Below are 16,871 nucleotides of genomic sequence, written 5' to 3'. Positions count from 1 at the left end.
TCTTTTGTTTGTTTTATGATAAAGTTAGGCAATTTACTAAGAAAGACACTATGTAAAAAGAGAAATTTTTAAATTCTTTTAAAAGAATCCATTTTCAATATGAAATGCTAATGGAAATCTTTTTTTCCTCATGACTGAGGTGGAGAATCATGAAACACGTTTGGGCTGTGCATGTTCCTTCTCCTGTGCCACTGCTAGCATCCCTGTAACCCTTGGGAGCCTTTTGGAACACCCACAATCGACCAGTTCCTTCCTAGTAAGAGACAGACATATTTTGGAGGTACAGCTGTTTATAATCTTAGTTACAATAGCAACATAGAGTTTTCAACATTCTTTAAATAGTCAGAAGAGGCAGACATTGAGAAGTAAGTCTGTAGCTGATAGTTTTGCTTTTAAAATTCATTGTATTACTTGGCGGTTTTAATTAAGCTACAAGAATTAGCCAAATGGTCACAATAACACCTGATTTCATGCAACTTAGAAGTCCGACTATTAACATGAATCCGCCATGGGGGTTAACGGAATCATTGTAGCTGTAAAGAAAGTTACCTTGGTTATTTTGGTGTGAGCAAGTCATTTCACTATTCTGCTTTAGTTTTTACATCTGTAAAGTGAAAAGAGTAACCTTTACTGTTCTTGTTATAATATCAGAATTCACTTTATAGTTGAAACAATAAGATGCTACATAATAGTGATAACAAATGGCATCTTGTCATTGCACGAAAACCATCTCCAATTATTGAACAAAAGAGAAAGTATGGTTTATCAGTGTTTGCAGTGCATTATCAGAAAATGCCATATAGCACAGTAAGCTGGAATTCTGGACTCCAGAGGAAGAGGAATTAGATACCACATGTTTTGAATTTCTGTGTTGCTTTACAAAGCAACACACAGAATACATTTCCCCTTTGATAATAATAAGCTGTTCTATAGACTGTTTTAAACGGAAATCCAACCGGTGTCTTCTACATATATAAGAAAAGATGCATGCTTTTTTTTTTTCTGACAAAATTTGACTCCTGCTTCACATACAAGCCCATAATGCTGTTACCTATCAGCCATCACCTAGCTCTCTAGAAGGAAATGCGGATCTTTTGTAATGAAGGACAAACGGCTGTATAAAAATATACTTAGCAACACTCCCTTCCTCAGGAGTATTTCAATTATCTTTTCTTCTGAGGAAATTTTCCACCTATCTGAGAATTTCCTACATTCCTTACTTTTGGAGAGTAAAAAAGCTTAGTATTCACAGGAGTACAAGGCCCAGGATCCTTTAGGGTCCTCCAGTGTGCAATGTCAGGAGGTTTGTAGCACATTTGCACAAGGCTTTGCTTCACAGTAATTCATTTGATTTTGTTAGTTATTCATAATCGTAGTCATAACGCCTGTAGGTAGCTTAATGACTCACTACAAAATGACTGCTGCAAAGTATTGTCACTTTGTCACTGCGTCATAACAAACAGAAGCAGATCTCCCAGGAGTATGCGGAGGTATTTCTGGAAGGTGAAGGGACACATCCTCCCTAGGAGATGTCACTTCATCCTAAATGCCTGGAGACTTTTTGCCAAAGATCTTGGGGATCCATGCTGTTTAACCTTTGTCTTTCTTGTCTGTCTGCAGATCAGTGGTAGAATCTTTCACATGGATTTCAAATGTAGAATGGGAACTAAAAAAAAAATTAACTAAATCAGAGCTCAGCCACATTTTTAAAGCACTTTAGGCCAGTAAGTAGAAAAATGAAAGTTCAACTTTGCAAGTGTAGTTTAATCCACTTTCTGTCTCTCTCCTTGAGTTAATTAGTATTCAGCCTTCCAATACCTGTTTCCTCCTTTTGAGCCTTTTATGTATTAGCCATGTGTATTTGTTCAGCCTCTGTTATTGCAAGATTGCCTCCACCCAGCTCAGAGTCCAAAGGTTTACCAGTTTTGTTTAGCTAATAAATCTAAAGGTGGGTAAGATAATACAGGTTTTGTAAACTGTGCTCTGTTTTAACGATACTGCATTCACTTAAAATTTAGTGCTGTGAAGTCAGAGCTATAAAACGCATTGCAGTTTAAGGTCTTTAAAATTATTCTCCATTACTACTGTTTGAAACGATAGTCGGTGCTTAAATTATTAATTTAGAAAGTAAGAGCCCTACACGGTAGACAGGCAATCATTATATCATGTACATTTATGCCCATACACATTTTCATTTTCACCAAAGGAAGTTATAAATAGCCCCACTTATCTGAGAATTTTCAAGATTAGCAGTCTTTACTTCCAAGAGTCCTGTCTGAAGGGTTTGTAGGCATCAGGAGGGCTGGTTTGCAATTGCCATCCACACTGTTTAGCGTAGTTGTTTAATTGTTTACACCACTACCGTCTGAATACTAATTAAAACACAAACAAAACCTACAGAGCTAATGGTGCTTGCACTCTTTGTAGTGATATAACTGAGCACACATGCTACAAAGCCAGCAGGAACTGAGACCACAGGCTTTTCTTAACATACCCCTCTCTTGCTGTTAGCAGTAGCAAGGGCTACAGAAGACACAAATAACCTCTGACTGATGCTCTTCTGACTTAAATACAACCAATATCAAGAAGGAGACAGCTGCTGCTGGAACTTTGACTAACTCTTGGCATCTGCAGCAAGCAGTCCCACAGGTCTAGTATCTGTAGGAAGAAAGTCCCTGTCAGTTCTGCTTCAGGCCTGCCTCCTACTAGCTTCATCTGATGAACCTTCATCCAGGGATGAGAAGAAAGATAGACCTGTCTGTTTTCTCCAATTCATGACTTTGTAAATCTGCCATATCCCCACTAATCTGCCACTTTTCCTGACTGGTGACTGCTAGGCTACTCAGCTGTTCCAGGCAGAAAAGTCATTCCAGGCTTTTGAGCATCCTTCTCTGAACCTTTTCCAGTTCCTCTATAATCTGTTTGAAATGAGGAGCCTGTTTTGTTTTCTTTTGTTTTTTCCTAGAGTTCATATGGGATCCACGTCTCAATTTCTCTGTGTGAAAAAATCTGCGTATTACACTGAAATAGAATTCCATCTTACTTTGTGATTCTTACTTTGGCACTTCTCTTTTCCTCACAAGTACTTTGACATTATTTTTGAGCCTTCTGGTAATAAACAGTTAACAGCACACTGTAGCAATATAACAAATCCTCAGGGAGGTAGGTTGTACATCCTAAAAGCAGCTAAAATCGTCTAACCCTGCAGGCAACAGAGCTTTTCTCAACTATTAATAGAACAGGGGGAAGAAAAGGGAAAGAAGAAAAGGAATTAGTAAATGATTTTTAAAAGCGTAGCTACTTAAAATTCATAGTTGATGTGCTGATTTAGGAAGTCATAAGATAAGGCATAAAAAAAAAGTAAGAAACGTTAATATCGTTACATAGACAAAGAGTATTTTTCATTTTTTGTCAATTTTCAGTGTTTTCTTCTTCCCCCACCCAACCATTTCAAAGGCATATCCTTGCAATGACGCATCAATTTTCTGTCTACTTGAGGTTTAGAAATAGCTGAGATGTTATAAATAGACCACAATCTGCAAGAGACAAAGAGAATGGAAATACTGTAAAAGGTTGGCTGAAAAATTCAGATGTGGATTGAGATTTCAGACGTCTCCGCAAGTGGAAGCACTGGCTCTGAAATGCTTTGCTGAGCGCAGCAGAGGAAGCTGGGCTCGGGCAGCAGTGGGGACTGGCCAGGCAGAATCAGGTGGCGTTTCTGCTCATGGTGAGAGCACAGAGTGACATCCAGCCCTGTCTCCAGGAGCTCACAGCTTCATGGCCCGAGGGGAAGGCACCTTGCCCCTCCTTACTGCAAAGCTAAAACACTAGAGGCAGTTATTCTTTTATACACTGCAGGGCCACTAACTCAGAACATGTATCTTTTACACCATAATTTTTCTGGCAATACTCATGTACTTTGAATTCATAGCACTGATCAAGTTTGCTCCCTTTTTCTACTTTCCCTCCAAAAGGCCTTAACATCACCAAAGTGTCTCGGCTTGTGGTCAAAACCTTGTCCTGTCCTACAAGACAGTTAAAAAAATAAAAAATCAGGACTGGGAAGCAGTCTAATATCCTCGTGTTTGTTTGAGTACTCCTTTTGTAAGGTCTTTTAGAGCCTCCTGACACTTCCAACCTGCCTGTGGGAGGTTGTGTACTGAAGTGTACACAAGTGTACTGAAGTACAGAAGTGTACTGAAACCTGTTGGCTGGGAGCGGTGGCATTCCTCCAGCCTTGTGCATAGAGCTGAAGTCCGCCTGCTTATCTCCTGACTATCTAATTCCATGAGAGTGACTGTGAGAAAGACGATTTGGTGACGGTTGTAAAATAACTCATTAAATGGAAGGGACAAACTTTCTCCCTGGTATGTTCCGGTTTTGGAGAGTTGCTTCCTGGAACCAGGCTGGGTTTCACAGTAGCCATATCAGAGTAACTGCGTTGACGTTAGCCATACCTACTCAATCTCTGCCAAACACAAGGACGTGTCGCTAACGTGGGACCTTGTGCTTGAAGTGCATCTCCAACCGTCGTTGCTTTTTTAGAAGTTTAGGCCAATGCACACTGCAGAATCAGGTTCTTTAAACCTAAATTAACATTCTGTTGAAAACTAAACATATGTTGTTTTTCTTCACTGTCAACAATTTAGTTTCCAGGTTTGGAAAAGAAACATTGCTGGGGAGGAATCCAATGAATTTATTAATGAGCTTGGTAAGTATGGAACTATTAATATCTCCTGAGATCTTGTTTGTGTTATTTTTGTCTTCAACTTCAGACTCTGAAATAAACAGATGTTCTGAAGCTTTCCACTGAGAATACTACAGCCTGTTAAGTCCTATCCTAAAGACATTGAGATTATCAGGATATTGTAGGGAACAGGTAAATAGCTGTGTACAATATTTCAGAAACAATTTGTATCATTACCCGAAGTCTTTATCTTAGATTGTACTACTGGCACTAAAAATAAAGCATCCAAAATGTTTCTTATATGTAACTACTATTTTTTTTATTTCCATGAATCTGAGTAGAAAAATTGAAACACTACTTTATTCTACAATATTATCAGTGGACATTAAAGCTCCTATTTATCTTTTTTTGGCGTGACTGACAACATAGTCTACTTGTCCTGGGCATATTTAAAATGGATGAATGGTTCCATTTGTCTAAAAAGGTCGTGTTTATTTCGCAATCATTTGTGATCAGAGATACTACTTTGTATCTCAGTGTAACCTACATCTCTGGCAGTCCCACTGTCACTGCAGTACTGAGGTCCTTTGTTCTTTATAGCGAGGAATATCACCTCAAGAATTGGAGAAGGGCATCGGTAAATTGCTCATTGTTTTCACGCCTTGGGAAACACGGGAAATGTTTGACCTTAAAACTGAGTTCAACTACTTGTATTGCTCAGATGCTGTTATATTAACCAAGACACTAAAGCATACTAACCAATCAGTTATGCTAGAGGTCCTGGGATGAAATACAAAATAATAGATCGATCTGCTTTTTGGAGAAAGTGCTTAGACAGCTTGGCTAGCACAGTGACTCCCTTCTGTATTAAAATTGTCATTTACTGCTCCTGTTTATAATTAGGCAAATTCAGCTCTAGAGAGAGATGTGAATCCTCTGAAGTCAGCAGTGAGCCTTAGCCTGAATTCGGTGCAGTTTGTCCCTCAGCACCACAGGTGATTTCACTGCTTGTGCCACTTAAGTGGCTTTCATCAAAAATCACATTTGCATGTATTAAGTGCAAATGCCTGCCTTGGTAATGGTTTATATTTACAAAGCCGCTTTGCAGAAGACATGAATTTAATCAAGGAGATAAGATGATAGAGCTGTTCCTGTATCTGATTAAAAATAAAGACAGCACAAAACCAGTTCAGTTAAAAAATACTTTGAGCTATCTCCATTTTTAGCCATATGAATGGGAAGAGGAGATGGGTGCATGTATCATATTTCTAACTATTTTGTCTGTCCTAGTCACTTTGCATTTTTATCTTAATATTGCTAGCTTTTATTTGAATAAACTGTGTGCATGGGCATGGGTGGGTGGCTGTTTATTTAAGTTTTGGAAGTCGTTTGGTCTTCTCTGGGGACTTTGCCGTAAGTGGAGGTCCAAGCAGATCCACCTCAAAGGTCAGCTGAGCCTCCCCCTGTGCAGACAGGCCAGTGCAGACCCAGTCGCAGGGTTTCAGTGGCTAAATGGCACAAACACCCTCTGGTTTCTGCTGGGAACACAGCAAAGTCAGTGGGGATTTGCTCACTCCGTAGTCTGTAGCAGTGGAGCTTATGACAGCATCAAGGTTGTAATATTCTTCACATATATTCAATGGTGTTAATGTTAGCAACACGTAAACAATGTGCTCTGCAGTCAGCAAAACTACTGAAGCTTGATTTCCTATGCATTTGTGTGTTGTGATTTTATCCAGGTCTGCCTCTCTCTTCCCTAAACCGTCCCCCTAGTTCTTCATGGGTGATCTTAGCTCCTGCTCAGGCAAGAACAATCCTCGGGCCAAAGAGGAGCCCACTGAGGAGTTCAAGCTGTGGGCTTTCCTCCCAGTGTGTGCACTCTCTCGCCTTCCTTTCCTTCGCTAGCTGCCGGTGTTCACACAGCCTTGAAGGAATACAATATTGGTGAGACTGCTGCCACCCAACAAATTTGATACCTGCCAGTGTGTTCAGAGGTTCACAGGGTGAGGATGGGGTGACTGCTGTACAGGCAGGTACTGTGCAAGCACAGATCTGATTCTGAGGGGGGAAGAAGGCCTAGCTGGTATGAAAAAGCACACATGTACACACCATAAACATAGTTTCTGTAGCTAGTGTTTGCTTTTGTGCATTGCTTTGCCTTCTCATTGCTAATGAATGCAATACACCTAAAAGTGTTAGATGAAAATCCTGAGGATGGGGATCCTCTGCTGCCCTGCCAAGGCTGCCAGACCGCTGTGAAGGTAGCTCCTCATCTTAGCAGTGAACGTGTTGTGCTCTGTTGCTATCAGCAGTGCTTGTAGCTGTGCACGATCTGCTGATTCACTCTGTGATTCTCTCGCAGTTCCCCTGTCAGAGTTTCTCTTTGCTGATGATATATAATGGTAATAGAGTTGCTTGTGGTCTTTGAAAGAGGAGGGAAAAAGCCATTTTGTTCCTCATAATGACTTAGCTTCTGCCCAGATTTACCTGGGGATACACACAAACTGGGGTGTGATGAAGAGCTTCCTGAAAGAGGAAACAAATGCTGTAGTCGCCCTAATGCACTCCTTCTCCTAGCAGAGGATTGACTGAAGTCATTTTGTTCATGTTTTGCACAAAATATTCAAGGCCTGATTGAAATGAAGGCTCTTCTGATGTCTCCAGTGTGCTCTGGAGCAAGTCCTAGCAGCACAGATCTCACCTTCTACTTATCTTTCTGATCTGACTGATGTAAATTATCTTTTCTTTTTCTATTTTGGCTCAGAGTTAAAAGCTGCTGAAGGACAGCAGAATATTTTGTGTCAACCAGAAATTCCTGATTTCAAAGTACAGCCCTAGTTTATGAAAGAAACCGAGTAAGAAGCTTTACTATAAATTAAAATTTCAGCTCCTATAAACCATTTCCTTGAGATGGGGCTCAGGTACTTTACCTTTGCTATTATTGGAAAATATCAGATGCATATATTGTACAAACAATGTCAGATGTTTTTCCATGAAAATTTTGTGTGTGTTATGCTGTATTTGCTTTATTTTTCCTCTAACCCAAGGAACAAATCAGCTGCTTCATAGTCAGCTGACACTGACTCCTTTTCAAGCAAAATCTACTAATGTTAGCAATGTGCACTTCCAGCTAGTATTTAGGTATTTTGGAATTTTTTCTTTTATAATGTTAAAGGTGTGTTTTTTTTTTTTTGTGGCAAATATTCTCAAGACAGAACAAATAAATTGAAATCTTTATAATGTAGCATAAGCATTTAACCAGAAACCCACACAGAAATCAACTGTAATTCTTTCCAATTCATTGAGAAGTTTAACCCAGATGTGCATTCATAATACGGAGTTTATTAAATGGCATGCATTTGTACGATGTATGTACTTTATAAAGTATTGAGAAGATTCTCATATCCAGTGGTAAGGTACATCTTTACTGGTATCACAGAAAAAGTTTGCTGTTTTGTAGTCTTTTGTTCCTTATATTCTGTATATCACATTTCAGTGTGACTCAGAGCTTGATCTGAGGTCTAGGGAAAAAAAAAAAAAGATCTTTCAATTAATTTTAACAGACTTTACATGTGACTCAGCTTTTTATTGTCTTTGCCACAATGTTTTATACCAGCAAGTATTTTAATAGAAAACTTCATGATTTATGTAACTTAAAATGCCAGTTCCTCTCTCTGAACTCTGATTTGGCTAGAAAAACATAGACTTTTGTGATAAAAAAACATTTGGTACAGTTTTTGTGCAGTGCAGCAGTTTCTCCATTTCTGTTAATCCTCATTTTCATAGCTGAAAGAACAAAGCAAGAAATCTCTGAGCAAGTGTAATAATTTCTAACAGGCTGTAATCCAGGTCTTTACACAGAGCTGCACTGAAAGCAATAGCCATGCAGAGTGCTATTGTGCTCAGTTCTGCTCATGCTGGAGTAGCTTGTCAGACTGGAGCAAAATTGATCAATGCTAAATCTTTTTGTAGTCTTTACGATCCTTACCAAATGAAGGCAGTGGACCCCAGTTTCAGCTCTGTGATGATCAAACTCAGTCAAATTAGGCATATAAACTCAATACGATACCTTTTGTGTATGTGTGTGTGTGTGTGTGTTTGTGTGTGTATATATGTGAGTGTATATTGGTCATACTCTATACTCCAGCCCTCAATTCTAACTTCTTGTTTCCATGCCAGGTTATGCAACAGCCCGTGAAGAAACAGGCTGTTACACATTTTTTCGTGAATTCCTCCATCGAGACAACAAATTATTATTGTATTTTACTTCTAGGAAATATTCCTGGCACCTTGGAAACTGAGTGCAAGGAGGGCATATGGTCAGGGTGTAGCTCCTCCAAGAACAGTATTACAGGCAATACAGCTGAAGATGGTTGCGGCGGTAGTATGTAAGGGGGTTGGTTCCCTGTGTTTGCAATCCTGAGTTACCCAAGAGCAGGGAAAGCCGGCCTTTATGGCTCCACTAAATGTGGTCAGCCACTGCAGGGATCAGCTTTCCCTCTTCAGTTCACGAACTGACTGAAATGATTCAAAAGATGTATTCTCCCTAAAAGCATTTGTAACAACTTGCCAGAAACTCTCCATCAAAATGAAATAATGTTGTTTGGAGCTGACACTTGACTCGTTACAGTAGTATTTTGTAATTGCAAAAAGCTCCACAGCAATTGCCTGTCTGTATTCTGCAGGATGGCAGGAGGCCTGTGCTCCGGGTTCCCTGGCTGTGGCTTCTTTCTGTGGGCAGTCAGCTGTGGGGCAGCTTGTCAGAGGCAGCATTTGGAGAATCACAGAGTCATGAAGTTTGGAAAAGACCTTCAAGGTCATCTGGTCCCACCAAAATCACCCACTAAACCATGTCCCTAAGCACCATGTCTGGCCTTCCCGTGAACTCCCCCAGGGATGGTGACTCCACCACCTCCCTGGGCAACCCGTCCCAACGCCTGGCTGCTCTTTCTGAGAAGAAATGTCTCCTCATTTCCAACCTGAACCTCCCCTGGGGCAACTTGAGGCCATTCCCTCTAGTCCTGTCACTAGTCACCTGCGAGAAGAGGCCGACCCCAGCTCCCCACACCTTCCTTTCAGGTAGCTGTAGAGAGCAATGAGGTCTCCCCTGAGCCTCCTCTCCACCTCCCACACGGGAGCTGAGCTTCCATCTTTCCGCGTCCCTCAGGTGAGGCCTTTGAGTCAGGGGACCCACATCTCCAGGCGCCACCCATGGGTGCGCGACGGTAGGGCTGCGGGGCTGGGGCAGCTCTCGCAGTCGCTGTTTTCCTTCCTCGGGCACCCTTCAGCGGGGCCCATCTGCAGCAGCGCCAGCAGGCCGGGCCCCTTCCCCGGCGGGGCGGTGCCGGAGCGGAGCCGGAGCCGTGCGGCGGGGCCCGGCTCCTCCCTCCCGCAGCGCCCCTGCGCGGCGGCGGCGGCCTGGGCTCGGCGGGGCCCGGCCGGGGGGGGCGGGCCAGGGTGCGCGGAGCCGCCGCCCGCAGCAGCGGCAGCAGCAGCAGCAGCGGCAGCAGGAGGGGCAGCGATGGTGCCGGCCCCGCGCCCCCCCGCAGCCGCCGCCGCCGGGCGAGGTGAGTCAGCGCCGGGCCCCGCCGCCGCGGGGGTGCCGGGCCGAGGCCCGGTGCCGTGTCCCGGTGCCCCGGCCCCGCGGCTGGCTGCTGTCCCCGGGGGGTGGCAGGGGAGGGGGCGCCGGTCGTGGAAAACGCCGGGTCGAGGAGCCCTGAACTCGGAGCCGGGCGGACAAGAGCGTAATGCTGGAGTATTGGGGTAAAAGCTCACGCGAAATATAACCTTAGTGAGGTATGCAGGGTCTAGCCCGACTGTGCTTGGTGCTACCCGGGGGAAATGGTTGTAAAGCGCGAGTTTTCTGGCTTGGGGTTTGTTGCTCTGGATGTAAATAAATAGTGGACAAAGGAACTTTTATTTTACTGTGTGTGTTCTCGGATGACCCACAGGGGCTTAAGAGAAAACGATCCTCTTCTTAAAGATGGTGTTTGTGATGGCAGGCATGAACACAGTCAAGGTCTGGAGCAGGTTTCAGGGGGAAAAAAAATTCAAGCAGGTGGAGTGAGACCGGGAGCCAGAGGCGATGACGCGAGGAGCTCACGTGAGGAAGCTGCGGCTGGTCACTGATGTAGCTGGTGCCAGGGCAACCTAAATTTCATCTTCCTTACCCTTTGCCTACAGCACCGCAGGCCTGGCCTGCGGGGCAGCGAGTGCTGTCCTCCCTGGGGCTGGTGCTCTGGGAGCACCTCGGGACGGGCTCTGGGCGCCCGCCTAGGCCATCGGAGGTGTGCTCGGTGCTTACTGTCATTGGCGAGGTGCAGAACTCGTCGCTGCAGGCTAAAACATCAGGGCCTGGTACTCGCTACAAAAGAAACTGCTTAAAAAGTAGTATGCTCCAGTTAGTTACTGGTGTTTCTCTAGTTACCGCTATTGATAATATGGGTAGCCACTGTTGTTGCTCTTTTATTACCCTTTAATATGGCATGGAGTATCTTCTGCTCTATATGTCTTAATCTGCACATATTAAATGGAAAACACGACTAGGAAGGTAGGAGTCCCAAGATGCGAGTTTAATGGTTTTCCTGCAGCAGATGAGGATCTGATAGCGTTCTTATCTTCCCTAATGTTACCACTAGCATTGTTGTAGCAACTTAGCAACTTCAGACCTATTATCAAGTGCATTAAACCTATTAAAAACCCCATTTTGGCATACTTCAGACATGCTTTAGTCTCAATCTAATTGACTAAACGTGTCAAAGAATGTGGGGTTTTACGCGCATATTCAGTAAAGAAGAAAAACTTACTTAGACCAAAATTTGAAGTATGTGTGTGCTAAACAAAGCAAAATAAAGCAATTTAAAGAATTAAGTGTTACAGAACAAGGTGGTTTCAATTCTTAGAAACACTAATTGTGGTGGTTAACGTTAAAATACTGATGTCTCGCTTCAGACATGCAACAAATATGTTTTCCAGCACCGAGTTAATTCACTCAATGAGACTTATTCCTGGCTTTATGACTGAGAGCAAGGTGGCCAGGCTGGGCTGGGGACAGCGCCTCCAAGGGCTCCCCAGAGGCTGGTGTGCCCTGGGGAGCTTTGGGGCGCGATGTACGAGGAGATGAAGGACGTGAGAGAAAAGCCGTGCGCGCTTATGCAAACAGCGCGCTTTGTGCTTCTTCTTGGCAAGGGCACAGGCGACAGCACCAGGCTACTCCTCCGGGGTAAAACTTGTCTGGAAATGGAAAACACAGCCTATTATGCATGCTCCTTACAGACAGGCCTTGTAGGCCTGCTGGATGCAGGGCTTAGCGCTGTAAGATGCTGCACAGATACTGCTCCAATCCTAAATTGTTGTAGTTGGGACCAGCGAGGGGTGCGGGGCTGAGGAGGAGATGCAGTGTGATGGATGGGTGCACACACTGTGGCAGCCCCTCCAGCCTGGGCACGGAGAGGTGAGCCTGCTTTGGAAGACAGGTAGCTTTTAAGTTGACTTCTAGCACAGCCCTGTTGTAAATCAAACAGTAATTGGTAACCTGAGTAAACCTTCAGCGTTTGTTTAAAATAAGAAACATGTAATCTTTTTATCAGATTTGTTTAAAAATGTTCATATGAAAACTTGATGTGGAATTTCACAAGTTTACTACAAACTCAGCTTTCTAGTCAGGGAAAGTCTGAAAGTGAAGTAAGACGTGATCCCTTGTTTTCTGGCGCTGCTTTATCCCCACAGTGCATCAGTGATCCAGTCTGCTCCATCACAGCTATGTGTTGCTTGAGAGATTAATTAATGATTCCTCTTTTGGAATTCTGCTCTTGGAGTATGTTTCCAGAGACTATGTAAACGTAAATCTACACAGTCATCTTTCCAGGTGCTTAATGGATTAAAGCTACTCTTGATCAGTTGGATTATGTTCTGATGAACTGTGGGGTGGTCTTTTTGCTTTTTTTTTTTTTTTAATTCAATATGCATCCAAACCCCAAGTTTGATGTTGTTAGATATTTTGCTATGTGAGTCTTAACTATGCTTTAATTCTCAAAGCCTAACAAATGGGATATTTATGCTGAAGTAAATATTTAAAAAGAGCTGTACTCTTCCACCCCAAATCTAACTTTCTGTTGGCCTGCAAGTGAAGTTTTAATGCCTTGTTTTTAATCTTATAAAGCTCTAAGTGCCATGGGATTTTCCCTGAGAGGTTTAGGGAGTTGGTACCCCAGTCAGATACCTGTTGGTTAGCACTGTTTGGCTCAGTATAAAGTTGTTTTCTTTTTCTTTTCTTTTTTTTCCCCTCAAGTTTTTGGGAAGATTGGCTCCACTTGTAATGTCAGGTTGTCTTGAATAGATTCACTTTTTATCCTTCCTCGTCTTGAAATCCTGTTAATTGGGAGAGCCAATGCAAACATGATCAATTCAAGAAACAAAAATGGTAAGAAAGCCAAGAAGATACTTAACTAAACTCAGAGAGTATTTTGTCGTCTTCTGCCTACCTGCCAAAGAGGCTCCTTGCAATCGTTAAAATGACCATTGCATCATCAGCACTGAGTTCGTCAGGACAAATGCTTTTTGTCTCTGTTCCTCAGGTAGTCAGTTGCTCGGAGGTCTGCAGACAAGTTGCCGTAGCATGTGTTAGCAGGTGACTTGATGAAAGACGCCTCACATGTTTTGGGGGTTGAAATAGGATTTAGACTTGGTGGAGAGGTAGATGCAAACCAGGAGGGCACCTTCCTGTGTCAGGAGAAAGAGACCCAAGTACTCACCTAAACAATCCTATTTGTGCAGAGCTTGAAGGAAGAATAGTCTTGTGGTTAACATGTACATCCTTTATCTGAAAAGAAACACACACACTTGTACAAGAGCGGGCTCAGAGCGCGCGTGATCTCGCAGGGAAACCCAAGGTCTGAGGCAGCCGGGCCGGCCGCAAGCTTCCTGCATGGCTTCAAATGGGGCTACAACATGGGGCGGTTCTCTTGTTCATGTTTTGAAGTCTTTTTTGCAGTTGTTGTAACATCAGGGGGGATGGGGTGATGAAAATGCAAAGACTCTGTGCACTACTCCACATGGTGGTCTGGGAACACAAACCTGTGGGAAGACAACAGCTTGTGCCTCCATCAGGTGGAAGCTGCTAGACCTCATCCCTTCCCATCGGTGGCACTTTCTCAGGTTCTGGCGGATGTTTCACCCCATTTGCCTCCTACAGCTCTACTGGGTGTTCACACCGCTTGCCTGAGTTTAGGGAAGAAGGTTTCAAAACCATTCTCCCAGTTTTCCAGAGTCTTTGCTGGGTGCACATGCAGTCGGCCTGGCTGGCCCAGTGGCGTTCAGCACGCCTGGGCCCGAGCTCCATGCTCCATCGCGCCTTGAACGAGTTAAAGTTTATGTTCCTGCCTAAATCATTCTGTTTATCTTCCCAGCCTGTCTTCCTCGCTCCTGCTCTCTGTTGTTTTAAACTTGCTGGTAGCGCTGTCTTCTGTCCTCCTACTGTCTCGTGGATCAGAAAAGGGTTTTGCAAAGAGAAGATGCAGTATTTGAAGGCTGGTTAAAATAGCTGGTTGTTATTTGTCTATTCCTACTTAAAAGTACATTGTTTTGCCATCTGGTTGATTTTGCTGCTCATTCAGTCCCTGACTGGCTTGTTTTTTGTGGTTTTTTTTTTTTTTTGGTCAGGAGAAGGAACGCCACATAGATTAATAAGTTTTCTGTAGATTTTCAGTGACAATACCACTTTGTTGGCTTTCTCATCTCCAGTTGCTTATTTTTAGTATTTAAAAAATCGCTAAATAAAATCACTTTCAAAAAACTGTCTTCCAAACAAACTAGTGATCAAAACATTAAAGAATGCCATATGGCTCCTACCAGTCTTGGTGCTGTTATATTTCTGAAGAGTATATTCTGTGTTATTAATAATATTCAATGAAACACTCTCAGGGTGGGAAAATATTTACTGAAATTATTATGAAATATACTTTTCCTAGCATTCTTACTCAAGATGTTGTAGTGAGAGTACTAGAAGTGTTGGATTAATCCTTGCTCATGACAGGTTAGAAGAAGACTGGTGCTGTGGCAAATGGAAGTCCCAGGGAGGGGAAGAAGGGGACACAAGGTGAGCAGTGGCACCATTTTTAATACAGCTACTATTCATGCAACTTCAAAAACTGATGTCCCATTCCAACACAGAAGGGAAGCTGAATTAAAAACAGATGAAATACAAATTGCTTTAAAAGTTTCTGCTATAATTTGTATGAAATCAGATGGTTCTGAGCTCGTTCGTTAGGATACGGAGTATGGCTGTTGTGTTTAGATTAGGATAATTGCAATGCGTGCTTGCAAAGAGCTGTCTTGATATCCGAGTGGTTAAAATGTGAGTTTGGTCTTGTTGTGTCGTGGGGGTGAGGAAATTTATTGTGCAGAATTAAATGCTGTAAAGGTCTGGTACGGCTAGTAAGCAAGTTCTTGTAAGCAGGTGAGAGTGTGCTGGTTTTGTCAGGACATAGGAACAGCACCCAATCCTCTGCTTCATCCCCTTGATCTGCACCTCTTCCGGAGTCTTGGTTGTCCAAGCAAGGCAAGACTTAGAGAAAATAAGTGTGGATGATGACAGATCTAATTTATTCTTTAGAAGGACTTGTTTTGTGGATATTGAAGCCAAAATTGAGCAAGCATATGAGCAGAAAGCCCACAATCCTTCCAACTGTCAGGTGGAAGTGGCTGGCTGCACTGAGAATTACAGGAACTAACGAAATAGCTGCTGGCTTTTGGTGGCTTTTGATGGTAGCAGGTAAGAGCAAGAAAATGCATTTTCACATTTGACTGTTCAAACAACTTAATTAAGACTTTATCCAATCTTTTGACACTTGAAATATTTTGTTTTTTAATCCAATTGTCTCTGAAGTCTTTTTAGAGCAACTGGAAGAAAAAAAGCAGTCTGTGTATGTGCTGGCATTGTTTTGATTAACTTCTGACCTTGAATACATGAATGGTCACAGCTCCAAGTTTTTTATGCAACCTTGCCAGCCTAAGTAAAACCAGAGATCCTTGTAGGTAGTATCCCATAGAAATGTCATTTAAAAGTGAAAAACAGAAACCTCAGGAGAGTTTGGGATCTTAATGGTGGTATTTTTAGAGCTGTGTAACGCTGAACTAAGGTTTAGATTATTTTAATGGGCTGTTGCTTTTACGACTATCCATGGCTTATTCCGTCGCCTGTTATGTGTACCTTGGATCAGCACAAATCAATTCGTTTAATATACCTATGAATGTTTAAATCTCTCTTCTGCTACTAGCCTTGCATCGATTTGCAAATATGTTGTCGGTATTTAAGTACATTCTGAGCTATCATTAAATAATTAAAGAAGCTGGATATATCAGTGAATGACTGATTTTCAGTAGATGATACTGTGCTTTCAGTAGAGTTCTCAAAGGCTGCAGTTTCAGTGGAGCTCTTCTAGTGGAAACAAAATGCAGAGTTGCAAAAAATATTTCAGATTCCATGGGAAATATATTCCCTATCTAAACTTCAGCACTCCCAGAGAAGTTCCAGGTGAATAAAATGCTATTTTCACATACTGGTCCTTGAAAAGATTCTGTATATGAACACTGAACCAAAACAGAAAAGGGAGGACAAAACCAAAATATATTAAATGTTCAACATTTCATAACGCATATGAGCTAATCTTCCTAGGTTAACTTTACAGCAATAGTAGTTGCCTAATACAGTGATTTTGAGAGGTAGTCTGTTGGCATAACTTTGTTTTATTCCTTAAGAGGAAAGCTTCCGTTAGCTAACCCAGCTTATTAGAGTGGCCTGTTGTTTTTAAATGTGAAAACTATTCTGTTCAACCAGTGTTTAAGTAGCGGTGAGTTTATTTTTAAGTGTTGCTTGTCAGTTCTGCAATTTATTTTTTTCTTCTGCAAAGGATAAACGTAGTCGGCTGCAGTACAATTTATGCTCCAGTTGACCTTGCTTCAATTTCAGAGTTTTATTTGAACCAGTCATTGTAGGGTCTGTACTTACTTTCTGTCTCTGTGTTTCTTTGCCCCAGGTCTTTGATGCCTTTAAGGTTGTTATCCAAATTTTGAGGGTCCCTTATCTTAACCTTGTCTTAGGATTAATTCTCACCATCCTAATTCCCACCTCTCTTCCCATTCAGCCTGAAAACTTGAGCCTCCCACAAATTACTGCTGTGGCAAC

The 16,871-nt window shown here is 42.5% G+C and overlaps 1 protein-coding gene and 1 long non-coding RNA gene across 8 annotated transcripts in view; one reads left to right on the top strand and one right to left on the bottom strand.

The window, feature by feature from the left end:
- Nucleotides 1-16,871, top strand: part of MFSD6 (major facilitator superfamily domain containing 6) — a 43,785-nt gene that overhangs the window by 8,187 nt on the left and 18,727 nt on the right. The window contains exon 3 of one of the 7 annotated variants that reach the window (XM_048058479.2): nt 14,721-14,783. The exons of 3 other annotated variants lie outside the window; for them this stretch is intronic. The gene's annotated coding sequence lies outside the window, so the exon portion shown is untranslated. Of the gene's footprint in view, nt 1-4,649; nt 4,712-10,117; nt 10,255-10,460; nt 10,484-14,720; nt 14,784-16,871 lie in introns of those variants that run through there. 3 more of the 7 variants (XM_048058480.2, XM_048058481.2, XM_048058482.2) reach the window with 3 other exon arrangements.
- On the bottom strand, nt 12,808-13,565 carry LOC106034520 (uncharacterized). Its single transcript, XR_001206133.3, has 3 exons — nt 13,441-13,565; nt 13,171-13,283; nt 12,808-13,057 (listed from the first exon to the last, which is right to left on the bottom strand). It is a non-coding gene; the product is annotated as an uncharacterized lncRNA (long non-coding RNA).

Source organism: Anser cygnoides, chromosome 6 (genome assembly GCF_040182565.1).
Source record: "Anser cygnoides isolate HZ-2024a breed goose chromosome 6, Taihu_goose_T2T_genome, whole genome shotgun sequence".
Lineage (NCBI taxonomy): Eukaryota > Metazoa > Chordata > Aves > Anseriformes > Anatidae > Anser > Anser cygnoides.
Note: the sequence above shows the minus strand (reverse complement) of the source record. Positions and strands in the feature narration are given on the sequence as shown.